General features: G+C 42.2%; 28 non-coding genes across 28 annotated transcripts; all 28 read left to right on the top strand.

The window, feature by feature from the left end:
- Window positions 1-328: 328 nt before the first annotated feature.
- LOC134112865 (5S ribosomal RNA) lies at window positions 329-447 on the top strand. The gene has a single exon (XR_009946188.1). It is a non-coding gene; the product is annotated as a 5S ribosomal RNA (ribosomal RNA).
- A 395-nt stretch (window positions 448-842) lies between these two features.
- Window positions 843-961, top strand: LOC134112864 (5S ribosomal RNA). The gene has a single exon (XR_009946187.1). It is a non-coding gene; the product is annotated as a 5S ribosomal RNA (ribosomal RNA).
- A 395-nt stretch (window positions 962-1356) lies between these two features.
- Window positions 1357-1475, top strand: LOC134112863 (5S ribosomal RNA). The gene has a single exon (XR_009946186.1). It is a non-coding gene; the product is annotated as a 5S ribosomal RNA (ribosomal RNA).
- Window positions 1476-1870: 395 nt separating this feature from the next.
- Window positions 1871-1989, top strand: LOC134112861 (5S ribosomal RNA). Its single transcript, XR_009946184.1, has one exon. It is a non-coding gene; the product is annotated as a 5S ribosomal RNA (ribosomal RNA).
- A 344-nt stretch (window positions 1990-2333) lies between these two features.
- Window positions 2334-2452, top strand: LOC134112860 (5S ribosomal RNA). Its single transcript, XR_009946183.1, has one exon. It is a non-coding gene; the product is annotated as a 5S ribosomal RNA (ribosomal RNA).
- A 395-nt stretch (window positions 2453-2847) lies between these two features.
- Window positions 2848-2966, top strand: LOC134112859 (5S ribosomal RNA). The gene has a single exon (XR_009946182.1). It is a non-coding gene; the product is annotated as a 5S ribosomal RNA (ribosomal RNA).
- Window positions 2967-3361: 395 nt separating this feature from the next.
- LOC134112858 (5S ribosomal RNA) lies at window positions 3362-3480 on the top strand. Its single transcript, XR_009946181.1, has one exon. It is a non-coding gene; the product is annotated as a 5S ribosomal RNA (ribosomal RNA).
- A 395-nt stretch (window positions 3481-3875) lies between these two features.
- LOC134112857 (5S ribosomal RNA) lies at window positions 3876-3994 on the top strand. The gene has a single exon (XR_009946180.1). It is a non-coding gene; the product is annotated as a 5S ribosomal RNA (ribosomal RNA).
- A 395-nt stretch (window positions 3995-4389) lies between these two features.
- Window positions 4390-4508, top strand: LOC134112856 (5S ribosomal RNA). The gene has a single exon (XR_009946179.1). It is a non-coding gene; the product is annotated as a 5S ribosomal RNA (ribosomal RNA).
- A 344-nt stretch (window positions 4509-4852) lies between these two features.
- On the top strand, window positions 4853-4971 carry LOC134112855 (5S ribosomal RNA). Its single transcript, XR_009946178.1, has one exon. It is a non-coding gene; the product is annotated as a 5S ribosomal RNA (ribosomal RNA).
- A 395-nt stretch (window positions 4972-5366) lies between these two features.
- On the top strand, window positions 5367-5485 carry LOC134112854 (5S ribosomal RNA). Its single transcript, XR_009946177.1, has one exon. It is a non-coding gene; the product is annotated as a 5S ribosomal RNA (ribosomal RNA).
- Window positions 5486-5880: 395 nt separating this feature from the next.
- LOC134112853 (5S ribosomal RNA) lies at window positions 5881-5999 on the top strand. Its single transcript, XR_009946176.1, has one exon. It is a non-coding gene; the product is annotated as a 5S ribosomal RNA (ribosomal RNA).
- A 395-nt stretch (window positions 6000-6394) lies between these two features.
- Window positions 6395-6513, top strand: LOC134112852 (5S ribosomal RNA). Its single transcript, XR_009946175.1, has one exon. It is a non-coding gene; the product is annotated as a 5S ribosomal RNA (ribosomal RNA).
- A 344-nt stretch (window positions 6514-6857) lies between these two features.
- LOC134112850 (5S ribosomal RNA) lies at window positions 6858-6976 on the top strand. The gene has a single exon (XR_009946173.1). It is a non-coding gene; the product is annotated as a 5S ribosomal RNA (ribosomal RNA).
- A 395-nt stretch (window positions 6977-7371) lies between these two features.
- Window positions 7372-7490, top strand: LOC134112849 (5S ribosomal RNA). Its single transcript, XR_009946172.1, has one exon. It is a non-coding gene; the product is annotated as a 5S ribosomal RNA (ribosomal RNA).
- Window positions 7491-7834: 344 nt separating this feature from the next.
- On the top strand, window positions 7835-7953 carry LOC134112848 (5S ribosomal RNA). Its single transcript, XR_009946171.1, has one exon. It is a non-coding gene; the product is annotated as a 5S ribosomal RNA (ribosomal RNA).
- A 340-nt stretch (window positions 7954-8293) lies between these two features.
- LOC134112957 (5S ribosomal RNA) lies at window positions 8294-8412 on the top strand. The gene has a single exon (XR_009946280.1). It is a non-coding gene; the product is annotated as a 5S ribosomal RNA (ribosomal RNA).
- A 344-nt stretch (window positions 8413-8756) lies between these two features.
- Window positions 8757-8875, top strand: LOC134113029 (5S ribosomal RNA). The gene has a single exon (XR_009946352.1). It is a non-coding gene; the product is annotated as a 5S ribosomal RNA (ribosomal RNA).
- A 339-nt stretch (window positions 8876-9214) lies between these two features.
- LOC134112990 (5S ribosomal RNA) lies at window positions 9215-9333 on the top strand. Its single transcript, XR_009946313.1, has one exon. It is a non-coding gene; the product is annotated as a 5S ribosomal RNA (ribosomal RNA).
- A 344-nt stretch (window positions 9334-9677) lies between these two features.
- LOC134112847 (5S ribosomal RNA) lies at window positions 9678-9796 on the top strand. Its single transcript, XR_009946170.1, has one exon. It is a non-coding gene; the product is annotated as a 5S ribosomal RNA (ribosomal RNA).
- Window positions 9797-10191: 395 nt separating this feature from the next.
- On the top strand, window positions 10192-10310 carry LOC134112846 (5S ribosomal RNA). Its single transcript, XR_009946169.1, has one exon. It is a non-coding gene; the product is annotated as a 5S ribosomal RNA (ribosomal RNA).
- A 344-nt stretch (window positions 10311-10654) lies between these two features.
- Window positions 10655-10773, top strand: LOC134112845 (5S ribosomal RNA). The gene has a single exon (XR_009946168.1). It is a non-coding gene; the product is annotated as a 5S ribosomal RNA (ribosomal RNA).
- Window positions 10774-11168: 395 nt separating this feature from the next.
- On the top strand, window positions 11169-11287 carry LOC134112844 (5S ribosomal RNA). Its single transcript, XR_009946167.1, has one exon. It is a non-coding gene; the product is annotated as a 5S ribosomal RNA (ribosomal RNA).
- A 395-nt stretch (window positions 11288-11682) lies between these two features.
- LOC134112843 (5S ribosomal RNA) lies at window positions 11683-11801 on the top strand. The gene has a single exon (XR_009946166.1). It is a non-coding gene; the product is annotated as a 5S ribosomal RNA (ribosomal RNA).
- Window positions 11802-12141: 340 nt separating this feature from the next.
- Window positions 12142-12260, top strand: LOC134112956 (5S ribosomal RNA). The gene has a single exon (XR_009946279.1). It is a non-coding gene; the product is annotated as a 5S ribosomal RNA (ribosomal RNA).
- A 344-nt stretch (window positions 12261-12604) lies between these two features.
- Window positions 12605-12723, top strand: LOC134113028 (5S ribosomal RNA). Its single transcript, XR_009946351.1, has one exon. It is a non-coding gene; the product is annotated as a 5S ribosomal RNA (ribosomal RNA).
- A 339-nt stretch (window positions 12724-13062) lies between these two features.
- Window positions 13063-13181, top strand: LOC134112989 (5S ribosomal RNA). The gene has a single exon (XR_009946312.1). It is a non-coding gene; the product is annotated as a 5S ribosomal RNA (ribosomal RNA).
- A 344-nt stretch (window positions 13182-13525) lies between these two features.
- LOC134112842 (5S ribosomal RNA) lies at window positions 13526-13644 on the top strand. The gene has a single exon (XR_009946165.1). It is a non-coding gene; the product is annotated as a 5S ribosomal RNA (ribosomal RNA).
- The last annotated feature ends 16 nt before the right edge of the window (window positions 13645-13660 follow it).

The following is a 13660-nucleotide window of genomic DNA, read 5'->3' as shown; positions in this document are numbered from 1 at the left end:
CGAAAGCCGCCGAGCGCCGCAGATTGTACACCTGTTTTAACGTTGGATATGAAAGGCAATTAGACAAAATTATCCAAAATGATTCCGTTTCATGGTTGCTAAATTAGTGTTGATCAACATTTACGATTGGCATACTATTGTTTGTAATTTAGCCGTTGAAATACAGGTGCTAACCCAACATGTTAGAATTGCCAGTGAAGAAAAGTAAAGTTACCTTCAGGCTTTAGGAACCTCTCTTGCCAATGCTAAGAACTGCTTCAATTTTAGAAAAAGAAACTTGTGATTATCTTTGACACGTTTTAAAGGATTAGGAAAAAGATGAAAAGCAGCTTACGGCCATACCTCTCTGGTTCCGCCCGATCTCGTCTGATCTCGGAAGCTAAGCAGAGCAGGGCCTGGTTAGTACCTGGATGGAAGACCGCCTGGGAATCCCAGGTGCCGTAAGCTTTTTCACTTCTCTCTCCGAAAGCCGCCGAGCGCCGCAGATTGTACACCTACAAATTACAAAAAGAATATCACATTGTTGAAGAGATGCATGTTTAGTGTTGTTTTAACGTTGGATATGAAAGGAAATTAGACAATATTATCCAAAATGATTCCGTTTCATGATTGCTAAATTAGTGTTGATCAACATTTACGATTGGCATACTATTGTTTGTAATTTAGCCGTTGAAATACAGGTGCTAACCCAACATGTTAGAATTGCCAGTGAAGAAAAGTAAAGTTACCTTCAGGCTTTAGGAACCTCTCTTGCCAATGCTAAGAACTGCTTCAATTTTAGAAAAAGAAACTTCTGATTATCTTTGACACGTTTTAAAGGATTAGGAAAAAGATGAAAAGCAGCTTACGGCCATACCTCTCTGGTTCCGCCCGATCTCGTCTGATCTCGGAAGCTAAGCAGAGCAGGGCCTGGTTAGTACCTGGATGGAAGACCGCCTGGGAATCCCAGGTGCCGTAAGCTTTTTCACTTCTCTCTCCGAAAGCCGCCGAGCGCCGCAGATTGTACACCTACAAATTACAAAAAGAATATCACATTGTTGAAGAGATGCATGTTTAGTGTTGTTTTAACGTTGGATATGAAAGGAAATTAGACAATATTATCCAAAATGATTCCGTTTCATGATTGCTAAATTAGTGTTGATCAACATTTACGATTGGCATACTATTGTTTGTAATTTAGCCGTTGAAATACAGGTGCTAACCCAACATGTTAGAATTGCCAGTGAAGAAAAGTAAAGTTACCTTCAGGCTTTAGGAACCTCTCTTGCCAATGCTAAGAACTGCTTCAATTTTAGAAAAAGAAACTTGTGATTATCTTTGACACGTTTTAAAGGATTAGGAAAAAGATGAAAAGCAGCTTACGGCCATACCTCTCTGGTTCCGCCCGATCTCGTCTGATCTCGGAAGCTAAGCAGAGCAGGGCCTGGTTAGTACCTGGATGGAAGACCGCCTGGGAATCCCAGGTGCCGTAAGCTTTTTCACTTCTCTCTCCGAAAGCCGCCGAGCGCCGCAGATTGTACACCTACAAATTACAAAAAGAATATCACATTGTTGAAGAGATGCATGTTTAGTGTTGTTTTAACGTTGGATACGAAAGGAAATTAGACAATATTATCCAAAATGATTCCGTTTCATGATTGCTAAATTAGTGTTGATCAACATTTACGATTGGCATACTATTGTTTGTAATTTAGCCGTTGAAATACAGGTGCTAACCCAACATGTTAGAATTGCCAGTGAAGAAAAGTAAAGTTACCTTCAGGCTTTAGCAACCTCTCTTGCCAATGCTAAGAACTGCTTCAATTTTAGAAAAAGAAACTTCTGATTATCTTTGACACGTTTTAAAGGATTAGGAAAAAGATGAAAAGCAGCTTACGGCCATACCTCTCTGGTTCCGCCCGATCTCGTCTGATCTCGGAAGCTAAGCAGAGCAGGGCCTGGTTAGTACCTGGATGGAAGACCGCCTGGGAATCCCAGGTGCCGTAAGCTTTTTCACTTCTCTCTCCGAAAGCCGCCCAGCGCCGTAGATTGTACACCTGTTTTAAAGTTGGATATGAAAGGAAATTAGACAATATTATCCAAAATGATTCCGTTTCATGATTGCTAAATTAGTGTTGATCAACATTTACGATTGGCATACTATTGTTTGTAATTTAGCCGTTGAAATACAGGTGCTAACCCAACATGTTAGAATTGCCAGTGAAGAAAAGTAAAGTTACCTTCAGGCTTTAGGAACCTCTCTTGCCAATGCTAAGAACTGCTTCAATTTTAGAAAAAGAAACTTCTGATTATCTTTGACACGTTTTAAAGGATTAGGAAAAAGATGAAAAGCAGCTTACGGCCATACCTCTCTGGTTCCGCCCGATCTCGTCTGATCTCGGAAGCTAAGCAGAGCAGGGCCTGGTTAGTACCTGGATGGAAGACCGCCTGGGAATCCCAGGTGCCGTAAGCTTTTTCACTTCTCTCTCCGAAAGCCGCCGAGCGCCGCAGATTGTACACCTACAAATTACAAAAAGAATATCACATTGTTGAAGAGATGCATGTTTAGTGTTGTTTTAACGTTGGATATGAAAGGAAATTAGACAATATTATCCAAAATGATTCCGTTTCATGATTGCTAAATTAGTGTTGATCAACATTTACGATTGGCATACTATTGTTTGTAATTTAGCCGTTGAAATACAGGTGCTAACCCAACATGTTAGAATTGCCAGTGAAGAAAAGTAAAGTTACCTTCAGGCTTTAGGAACCTCTCTTGCCAATGCTAAGAACTGCTTCAATTTTAGAAAAAGAAACTTCTGATTATCTTTGACACGTTTTAAAGGATTAGGAAAAAGATGAAAAGCAGCTTACGGCCATACCTCTCTGGTTCCGCCCGATCTCGTCTGATCTCGGAAGCTAAGCAGAGCAGGGCCTGGTTAGTACCTGGATGGAAGACCGCCTGGGAATCCCAGGTGCCGTAAGCTTTTTCACTTCTCTCTCCGAAAGCCGCCGAGCGCCGCAGATTGTACACCTACAAATTACAAAAAGAATATCACATTGTTGAAGAGATGCATGTTTAGTGTTGTTTTAACGTTGGATATGAAAGGAAATTAGACAATATTATCCAAAATGATTCCGTTTCATGATTGCTAAATTAGTGTTGATCAACATTTACGATTGGCATACTATTGTTTGTAATTTAGCCGTTGAAATACAGGTGCTAACCCAACATGTTAGAATTGCCAGTGAAGAAAAGTAAAGTTACCTTCAGGCTTTAGGAACCTCTCTTGCCAATGCTAAGAACTGCTTCAATTTTAGAAAAAGAAACTTCTGATTATCTTTGACACGTTTTAAAGGATTAGGAAAAAGATGAAAAGCAGCTTACGGCCATACCTCTCTGGTTCCGCCCGATCTCGTCTGATCTCGGAAGCTAAGCAGAGCAGGGCCTGGTTAGTACCTGGATGGAAGACCGCCTGGGAATCCCAGGTGCCGTAAGCTTTTTCACTTCTCTCTCCGAAAGCCGCCGAGCGCCGCAGATTGTACACCTACAAATTACAAAAAGAATATCACATTGTTGAAGAGATGCATGTTTAGTGTTGTTTTAACGTTGGATATGAAAGGAAATTAGACAATATTATCCAAAATGATTCCGTTTCATGATTGCTAAATTAGTGTTGATCAACATTTACGATTGGCATACTATTGTTTGTAATTTAGCCGTTGAAATACAGGTGCTAACCCAACATGTTAGAATTGCCAGTGAAGAAAAGTAAAGTTACCTTCAGGCTTTAGGAACCTCTCTTGCCAATGCTAAGAACTGCTTCAATTTTAGAAAAAGAAACTTGTGATTATCTTTGACACGTTTTAAAGGATTAGGAAAAAGATGAAAAGCAGCTTACGGCCATACCTCTCTGGTTCCGCCCGATCTCGTCTGATCTCGGAAGCTAAGCAGAGCAGGGCCTGGTTAGTACCTGGATGGAAGACCGCCTGGGAATCCCAGGTGCCGTAAGCTTTTTCACTTCTCTCTCCGAAAGCCGCCGAGCGCCGCAGATTGTACACCTACAAATTACAAAAAGAATATCACATTGTTGAAGAGATGCATGTTTAGTGTTGTTTTAACGTTGGATACGAAAGGAAATTAGACAATATTATCCAAAATGATTCCGTTTCATGATTGCTAAATTAGTGTTGATCAACATTTACGATTGGCATACTATTGTTTGTAATTTAGCCGTTGAAATACAGGTGCTAACCCAACATGTTAGAATTGCCAGTGAAGAAAAGTAAAGTTACCTTCAGGCTTTAGCAACCTCTCTTGCCAATGCTAAGAACTGCTTCAATTTTAGAAAAAGAAACTTCTGATTATCTTTGACACGTTTTAAAGGATTAGGAAAAAGATGAAAAGCAGCTTACGGCCATACCTCTCTGGTTCCGCCCGATCTCGTCTGATCTCGGAAGCTAAGCAGAGCAGGGCCTGGTTAGTACCTGGATGGAAGACCGCCTGGGAATCCCAGGTGCCGTAAGCTTTTTCACTTCTCTCTCCGAAAGCCGCCCAGCGCCGTAGATTGTACACCTGTTTTAAAGTTGGATATGAAAGGAAATTAGACAATATTATCCAAAATGATTCCGTTTCATGATTGCTAAATTAGTGTTGATCAACATTTACGATTGGCATACTATTGTTTGTAATTTAGCCGTTGAAATACAGGTGCTAACCCAACATGTTAGAATTGCCAGTGAAGAAAAGTAAAGTTACCTTCAGGCTTTAGGAACCTCTCTTGCCAATGCTAAGAACTGCTTCAATTTTAGAAAAAGAAACTTCTGATTATCTTTGACACGTTTTAAAGGATTAGGAAAAAGATGAAAAGCAGCTTACGGCCATACCTCTCTGGTTCCGCCCGATCTCGTCTGATCTCGGAAGCTAAGCAGAGCAGGGCCTGGTTAGTACCTGGATGGAAGACCGCCTGGGAATCCCAGGTGCCGTAAGCTTTTTCACTTCTCTCTCCGAAAGCCGCCGAGCGCCGCAGATTGTACACCTACAAATTACAAAAAGAATATCACATTGTTGAAGAGATGCATGTTTAGTGTTGTTTTAACGTTGGATATGAAAGGAAATTAGACAATATTATCCAAAATGATTCCGTTTCATGATTGCTAAATTAGTGTTGATCAACATTTACGATTGGCATACTATTGTTTGTAATTTAGCCGTTGAAATACAGGTGCTAACCCAACATGTTAGAATTGCCAGTGAAGAAAAGTAAAGTTACCTTCAGGCTTTAGGAACCTCTCTTGCCAATGCTAAGAACTGCTTCAATTTTAGAAAAAGAAACTTCTGATTATCTTTGACACGTTTTAAAGGATTAGGAAAAAGATGAAAAGCAGCTTACGGCCATACCTCTCTGGTTCCGCCCGATCTCGTCTGATCTCGGAAGCTAAGCAGAGCAGGGCCTGGTTAGTACCTGGATGGAAGACCGCCTGGGAATCCCAGGTGCCGTAAGCTTTTTCACTTCTCTCTCCGAAAGCCGCCGAGCGCCGCAGATTGTACACCTACAAATTACAAAAAGAATATCACATTGTTGAAGAGATGCATGTTTAGTGTTGTTTTAACGTTGGATATGAAAGGAAATTAGACAATATTATCCAAAATGATTCCGTTTCATGATTGCTAAATTAGTGTTGATCAACATTTACGATTGGCATACTATTGTTTGTAATTTAGCCGTTGAAATACAGGTGCTAACCCAACATGTTAGAATTGCCAGTGAAGAAAAGTAAAGTTACCTTCAGGCTTTAGGAACCTCTCTTGCCAATGCTAAGAACTGCTTCAATTTTAGAAAAAGAAACTTCTGATTATCTTTGACACGTTTTAAAGGATTAGGAAAAAGATGAAAAGCAGCTTACGGCCATACCTCTCTGGTTCCGCCCGATCTCGTCTGATCTCGGAAGCTAAGCAGAGCAGGGCCTGGTTAGTACCTGGATGGAAGACCGCCTGGGAATCCCAGGTGCCGTAAGCTTTTTCACTTCTCTCTCCGAAAGCCGCCGAGCGCCGCAGATTGTACACCTACAAATTACAAAAAGAATATCACATTGTTGAAGAGATGCATGTTTAGTGTTGTTTTAACGTTGGATATGAAAGGAAATTAGACAATATTATCCAAAATGATTCCGTTTCATGATTGCTAAATTAGTGTTGATCAACATTTACGATTGGCATACTATTGTTTGTAATTTAGCCGTTGAAATACAGGTGCTAACCCAACATGTTAGAATTGCCAGTGAAGAAAAGTAAAGTTACCTTCAGGCTTTAGGAACCTCTCTTGCCAATGCTAAGAACTGCTTCAATTTTAGAAAAAGAAACTTCTGATTATCTTTGACACGTTTTAAAGGATTAGGAAAAAGATGAAAAGCAGCTTACGGCCATACCTCTCTGGTTCCGCCCGATCTCGTCTGATCTCGGAAGCTAAGCAGAGCAGGGCCTGGTTAGTACCTGGATGGAAGACCGCCTGGGAATCCCAGGTGCCGTAAGCTTTTTCACTTCTCTCTCCGAAAGCCGCCCAGCGCCGTAGATTGTACACCTGTTTTAAAGTTGGATATGAAAGGAAATTAGACAATATTATCCAAAATGATTCCGTTTCATGATTGCTAAATTAGTGTTGATCAACATTTACGATTGGCATACTATTGTTTGTAATTTAGCCGTTGAAATACAGGTGCTAACCCAACATGTTAGAATTGCCAGTGAAGAAAAGTAAAGTTACCTTCAGGCTTTAGGAACCTCTCTTGCCAATGCTAAGAACTGCTTCAATTTTAGAAAAAGAAACTTCTGATTATCTTTGACACGTTTTAAAGGATTAGGAAAAAGATGAAAAGCAGCTTACGGCCATACCTCTCTGGTTCCGCCCGATCTCGTCTGATCTCGGAAGCTAAGCAGAGCAGGGCCTGGTTAGTACCTGGATGGAAGACCGCCTGGGAATCCCAGGTGCCGTAAGCTTTTTCACTTCTCTCTCCGAAAGCCGCCGAGCGCCGCAGATTGTACACCTACAAATTACAAAAAGAATATCACATTGTTGAAGAGATGCATGTTTAGTGTTGTTTTAACGTTGGATATGAAAGGAAATTAGACAATATTATCCAAAATGATTCCGTTTCATGATTGCTAAATTAGTGTTGATCAACATTTACGATTGGCATACTATTGTTTGTAATTTAGCCGTTGAAATACAGGTGCTAACCCAACATGTTAGAATTGCCAGTGAAGAAAAGTAAAGTTACCTTCAGGCTTTAGGAACCTCTCTTGCCAATGCTAAGAACTGCTTCAATTTTAGAAAAAGAAACTTCTGATTATCTTTGACACGTTTTAAAGGATTAGGAAAAAGATGAAAAGCAGCTTACGGCCATACCTCTCTGGTTCCGCCCGATCTCGTCTGATCTCGGAAGCTAAGCAGAGCAGGGCCTGGTTAGTACCTGGATGGAAGACCGCCTGGGAATCCCAGGTGCCGTAAGCTTTTTCACTTCTCTCTCCGAAAGCCGCCGAGCGCCGCAGATTGTACACCTGTTTTAACGTTGGATATGAAAGGAAATTAGACAATATTATCCAAAATGATTCCGTTTCATGATTGCTAAATCAGTGTTGATCAACATCTACGATTGGCATACTATTGTTTGTAATTTAGCCGTTGAAATACAGGTGCTAACCCAACATGTTAGAATTGCCAGTGAAGAAAAGTAAAGTTACCTTCAGGCTTTAGGAACCTCTCTTGCCAATGCTAAGAACTGCTTCAATTTTAGAAAAAGAAACTTCTGATTAACTTTGACACGTTTTAAAGGATTAGGAAAAAGATGAAAAGCAGCTTACGGCCATACCTCTCTGGTTCCGCCCGATCTCGTCTGATCTCGGAAGCTAAGCAGAGCAGGGCCTGGTTAGTACCTGGATGGAAGACCGCCTGGGAATCCCAGGTGCCGTAAGCTTTTTCACTTCTCTCTCTGAAAGCCGCCCAGCGCAGTAGATTGTACACCTACACAATTGTAAAAAAAAATTTACATTGTAGAAGAGATGCAATAGGAAGAAGATGAAAGGTGGCTTACGTCCATACCATCGTCAGGCCATTTGAGGTGGCGGGGACTGCAATGGCCATTCACCGATTGGCTGGGACCCCTGGGCGGGTCTTCTCTAGTCCATCCAATTTTCGGCATGGGATGTCACAGCCTTCTTTGCATACCCTTATTTAACCCACACAAAGATGCCAACGGCAGGCGTGTCATAATTCATTGACGCATTATAAAGGATTAGGGAAAAGATAAAAAGCAAGCTCACGGCCATACCTCTCTGGTTCCGCCCGATCTCGTCTGATCTCGGAAGCTAAGCAGAGCAGGGCCTGGTTAGTACCTGGATGGAAGACCGCCTGGGAATCCCAGGTGCCGTAAGCTTTTTCACTTCTCTCTCCGAAAGCCGCCGAGCGCCGCAGATTGTACACCTGTTTTAACGTTGGATATGAAAGGAAATTAGACAATATTATCCAAAATGATTCCGTTTCATGATTGCTAAATCAGTGTTGATCAACATCTACGATTGGCATACTATTGTTTGTAATTTAGCCGTTGAAATACAGGTGCTAACCCAACATGTTAGAATTGCCAGTGAAGAAAAGTAAAGTTACCTTCAGGCTTTAGGAACCTCTCTTGCCAATGCTAAGAACTGCTTCAATTTTAGAAAAAGAAACTTCTGATTAACTTTGACACGTTTTAAAGGATTAGGAAAAAGATGAAAAGCAGCTTACGGCCATACCTCTCTGGTTCCGCCCGATCTCGTCTGATCTCGGAAGCTAAGCAGAGCAGGGCCTGGTTAGTACCTGGATGGAAGACCGCCTGGGAATCCCAGGTGCCGTAAGGTTTTTCACTTCTCTCTCTGAAAGCCGCCCAGCGCCGTAGCTTGTACACCTACACAATTGTAAAAAGTTTATCACATTGTAGAAGAGATGCAATAGGAAGAAGATGAAAGGTGGCTTACGTCCATACCATCGTCAGGCCATTTGAGGTGGCGGGGACTGCAATGGCCATTCACCGATTGGCTGGGACTCCTGGGCGGGTCTTCTCTAGTCCATCCAATTTTCGGCATGGGATGTCACAGCCTTCTTTGCATACCCTTATTTAACCCACACAAAGATGCCAACGGCAGGCGTGTCATAATTCATTGACGCATTATAAAGGATTAGGAAAAAGATAAAAAGCAGCTTACGGCCATACCTCTCTGGTTCCGCTCGATCTCGTCTGATCTCGGAAGCTAAGCAGAGCAGGGCCTGGTTAGTACCTGGATGGAAGACCGCCTGGGAATCTCAGGTGCCGTAAGCTTTTTCACTTCTCTCTCCGAAAGCCGCCGAGCGCCGCAGATTGTACACCTGTTTTAACGTTGGATATGAAAGGCAATTAGACAAAATTATCCAAAATGATTCCGTTTCATGGTTGCTAAATTAGTGTTGATCAACATTTACGATTGGCATACTATTGTTTGTAATTTAGCCGTTGAAATACAGGTGCTAACCCAACATGTTAGAATTGCCAGTGAAGAAAAGTAAAGTTACCTTCAGGCTTTAGGAACCTCTCTTGCCAATGCTAAGAACTGCTTCAATTTTAGAAAAAGAAACTTCTGATTATCTTTGACACGTTTTAAAGGATTAGGAAAAAGATGAAAAGCAGCTTACGGCCATACCTCTCTGGTTCCGCCCGATCTCGTCTGATCTCGGAAGCTAAGCAGAGCAGGGCCTGGTTAGTACCTGGATGGAAGACCGCCTGGGAATCCCAGGTGCCGTAAGCTTTTTCACTTCTCTCTCCGAAAGCCGCCGAGCGCCGCAGATTGTACACCTACAAATTACAAAAAGAATATCACATTGTTGAAGAGATGCATGTTTAGTGTTGTTTTAACGTTGGATATGAAAGGAAATTAGACAATATTATCCAAAATGATTCCGTTTCATGATTGCTAAATTAGTGTTGATCAACATTTACGATTGGCATACTATTGTTTGTAATTTAGCCGTTGAAATACAGGTGCTAACCCAACATGTTAGAATTGCCAGTGAAGAAAAGTAAAGTTACCTTCAGGCTTTAGGAACCTCTCTTGCCAATGCTAAGAACTGCTTCAATTTTAGAAAAAGAAACTTCTGATTATCTTTGACACGTTTTAAAGGATTAGGAAAAAGATGAAAAGCAGCTTACGGCCATACCTCTCTGGTTCCGCCCGATCTCGTCTGATCTCGGAAGCTAAGCAGAGCAGGGCCTGGTTAGTACCTGGATGGAAGACCGCCTGGGAATCCCAGGTGCCGTAAGCTTTTTCACTTCTCTCTCCGAAAGCCGCCGAGCGCCGCAGATTGTACACCTGTTTTAACGTTGGATATGAAAGGCAATTAGACAAAATTATCCAAAATGATTCCGTTTCATGGTTGCTAAATTAGTGTTGATCAACATTTACGATTGGCATACTATTGTTTGTAATTTAGCCGTTGAAATACAGGTGCTAACCCAACATGTTAGAATTGCCAGTGAAGAAAAGTAAAGTTACCTTCAGGCTTTAGGAACCTCTCTTGCCAATGCTAAGAACTGCTTCAATTTTAGAAAAAGAAACTTCTGATTATCTTTGACACGTTTTAAAGGATTAGGAAAAAGATGAAAAGCAGCTTACGGCCATACCTCTCTGGTTCCGCCCGATCTCGTCTGATCTCGGAAGCTAAGCAGAGCAGGGCCTGGTTAGTACCTGGATGGAAGACCGCCTGGGAATCCCAGGTGCCGTAAGCTTTTTCACTTCTCTCTCCGAAAGCCGCCGAGCGCCGCAGATTGTACACCTACAAATTACAAAAAGAATATCACATTGTTGAAGAGATGCATGTTTAGTGTTGTTTTAACGTTGGATATGAAAGGAAATTAGACAATATTATCCAAAATGATTCCGTTTCATGATTGCTAAATTAGTGTTGATCAACATTTACGATTGGCATACTATTGTTTGTAATTTAGCCGTTGAAATACAGGTGCTAACCCAACATGTTAGAATTGCCAGTGAAGAAAAGTAAAGTTACCTTCAGGCTTTAGGAACCTCTCTTGCCAATGCTAAGAACTGCTTCAATTTTAGAAAAAGAAACTTCTGATTATCTTTGACACGTTTTAAAGGATTAGGAAAAAGATGAAAAGCAGCTTACGGCCATACCTCTCTGGTTCCGCCCGATCTCGTCTGATCTCGGAAGCTAAGCAGAGCAGGGCCTGGTTAGTACCTGGATGGAAGACCGCCTGGGAATCCCAGGTGCCGTAAGCTTTTTCACTTCTCTCTCCGAAAGCCGCCGAGCGCCGCAGATTGTACACCTACAAATTACAAAAAGAATATCACATTGTTGAAGAGATGCATGTTTAGTGTTGTTTTAACGTTGGATATGAAAGGAAATTAGACAATATTATCCAAAATGATTCCGTTTCATGATTGCTAAATTAGTGTTGATCAACATTTACGATTGGCATACTATTGTTTGTAATTTAGCCGTTGAAATACAGGTGCTAACCCAACATGTTAGAATTGCCAGTGAAGAAAAGTAAAGTTACCTTCAGGCTTTAGGAACCTCTCTTGCCAATGCTAAGAACTGCTTCAATTTTAGAAAAAGAAACTTCTGATTAACTTTGACACGTTTTAAAGGATTAGGAAAAAGATAAAAAGCAGCTTACGGCCATACCTCTCTGGTTCCGCCCGATCTCGTCTGATCTCGGAAGCTAAGCAGAGCAGGGCCTGGTTAGTACCTGGATGGAAGACCGCCTGGGAATCCCAGGTGCCGTAAGCTTTTTCACTTCTCTCTCTGAAAGCCGCCCAGCGCAGTAGATTGTACACCTACACAATTGTAAAAAAAAATTTACATTGTAGAAGAGATGCAATAGGAAGAAGATGAAAGGTGGCTTACGTCCATACCATCGTCAGGCCATTTGAGGTGGCGGGGACTGCAATGGCCATTCACCGATTGGCTGGGACCCCTGGGCGGGTCTTCTCTAGTCCATCCAATTTTCGGCATGGGATGTCACAGCCTTCTTTGCATACCCTTATTTAACCCACACAAAGATGCCAACGGCAGGCGTGTCATAATTCATTGACGCATTATAAAGGATTAGGGAAAAGATAAAAAGCAAGCTCACGGCCATACCTCTCTGGTTCCGCCCGATCTCGTCTGATCTCGGAAGCTAAGCAGAGCAGGGCCTGGTTAGTACCTGGATGGAAGACCGCCTGGGAATCCCAGGTGCCGTAAGCTTTTTCACTTCTCTCTCCGAAAGCCGCCGAGCGCCGCAGATTGTACACCTGTTTTAACGTTGGATATGAAAGGAAATTAGACAATATTATCCAAAATGATTCCGTTTCATGATTGCTAAATCAGTGTTGATCAACATCTACGATTGGCATACTATTGTTTGTAATTTAGCCGTTGAAATACAGGTGCTAACCCAACATGTTAGAATTGCCAGTGAAGAAAAGTAAAGTTACCTTCAGGCTTTAGGAACCTCTCTTGCCAATGCTAAGAACTGCTTCAATTTTAGAAAAAGAAACTTCTGATTAACTTTGACACGTTTTAAAGGATTAGGAAAAAGATGAAAAGCAGCTTACGGCCATACCTCTCTGGTTCCGCCCGATCTCGTCTGATCTCGGAAGCTAAGCAGAGCAGGGCCTGGTTAGTACCTGGATGGAAGACCGCCTGGGAATCCCAGGTGCCGTAAGGTTTTTCACTTCTCTCTCTGAAAGCCGCCCAGCGCCGTAGCTTGTACACCTACACAATTGTAAAAAGTTTATCACATTGTAGAAGAGATGCAATAGGAAGAAGATGAAAGGTGGCTTACGTCCATACCATCGTCAGGCCATTTGAGGTGGCGGGGACTGCAATGGCCATTCACCGATTGGCTGGGACTCCTGGGCGGGTCTTCTCTAGTCCATCCAATTTTCGGCATGGGATGTCACAGCCTTCTTTGCATACCCTTATTTAACCCACACAAAGATGCCAACGGCAGGCGTGTCATAATTCATTGACGCATTATAAAGGATTAGGAAAAAGATAAAAAGCAGCTTACGGCCATACCTCTCTGGTTCCGCTCGATCTCGTCTGATCTCGGAAGCTAAGCAGAGCAGGGCCTGGTTAGTACCTGGATGGAAGACCGCCTGGGAATCTCAGGTGCCGTAAGCTTTTTCACTTCTCTCTCCGAAAGCCGCCGAGCGCCGCAGATTGTACACCTGTTTTAACGTTGGATATGAAAGGCAATTAGACAAAATTATCCAAAATGATTCCGTTTCATGGTTGCTAAATTAGTGTTGATCAACATTTACGATTGGCATACTATTGTTTGTAATTTAGCCGTTGAAATACAGGTGCTAACCCAACATGTTAGAATTGCCAGTGAAGAAAAGTAAAGTTACCTTCAGGCTTTAGGAACCTCTCTTGCCAATGCTAAGAACTGCTTCAATTTTAGAAAAAGAAACTTCTGATTATCTTTGACACGTTTTAAAGGATTAGGAAAAAGATGAAAAGCAGCTTACGGCCATACCTCTCTGGTTCCGCCCGATCTCGTCTGATCTCGGAAGCTAAGCAGAGCAGGGCCTGGTTAGTACCTGGATGGAAGACCGCCTGGGAATCCCAGGTGCCGTAAGCTTTTTCACTTCTCTCTC

This window comes from Pungitius pungitius, unplaced genomic scaffold, assembly GCF_949316345.1.
Source record: "Pungitius pungitius unplaced genomic scaffold, fPunPun2.1 scaffold_25, whole genome shotgun sequence".
In the NCBI taxonomy this organism is placed as follows: domain Eukaryota; kingdom Metazoa; phylum Chordata; class Actinopteri; order Perciformes; family Gasterosteidae; genus Pungitius; species Pungitius pungitius.
This window is presented reverse-complemented; position numbering and strand designations above follow the sequence as displayed.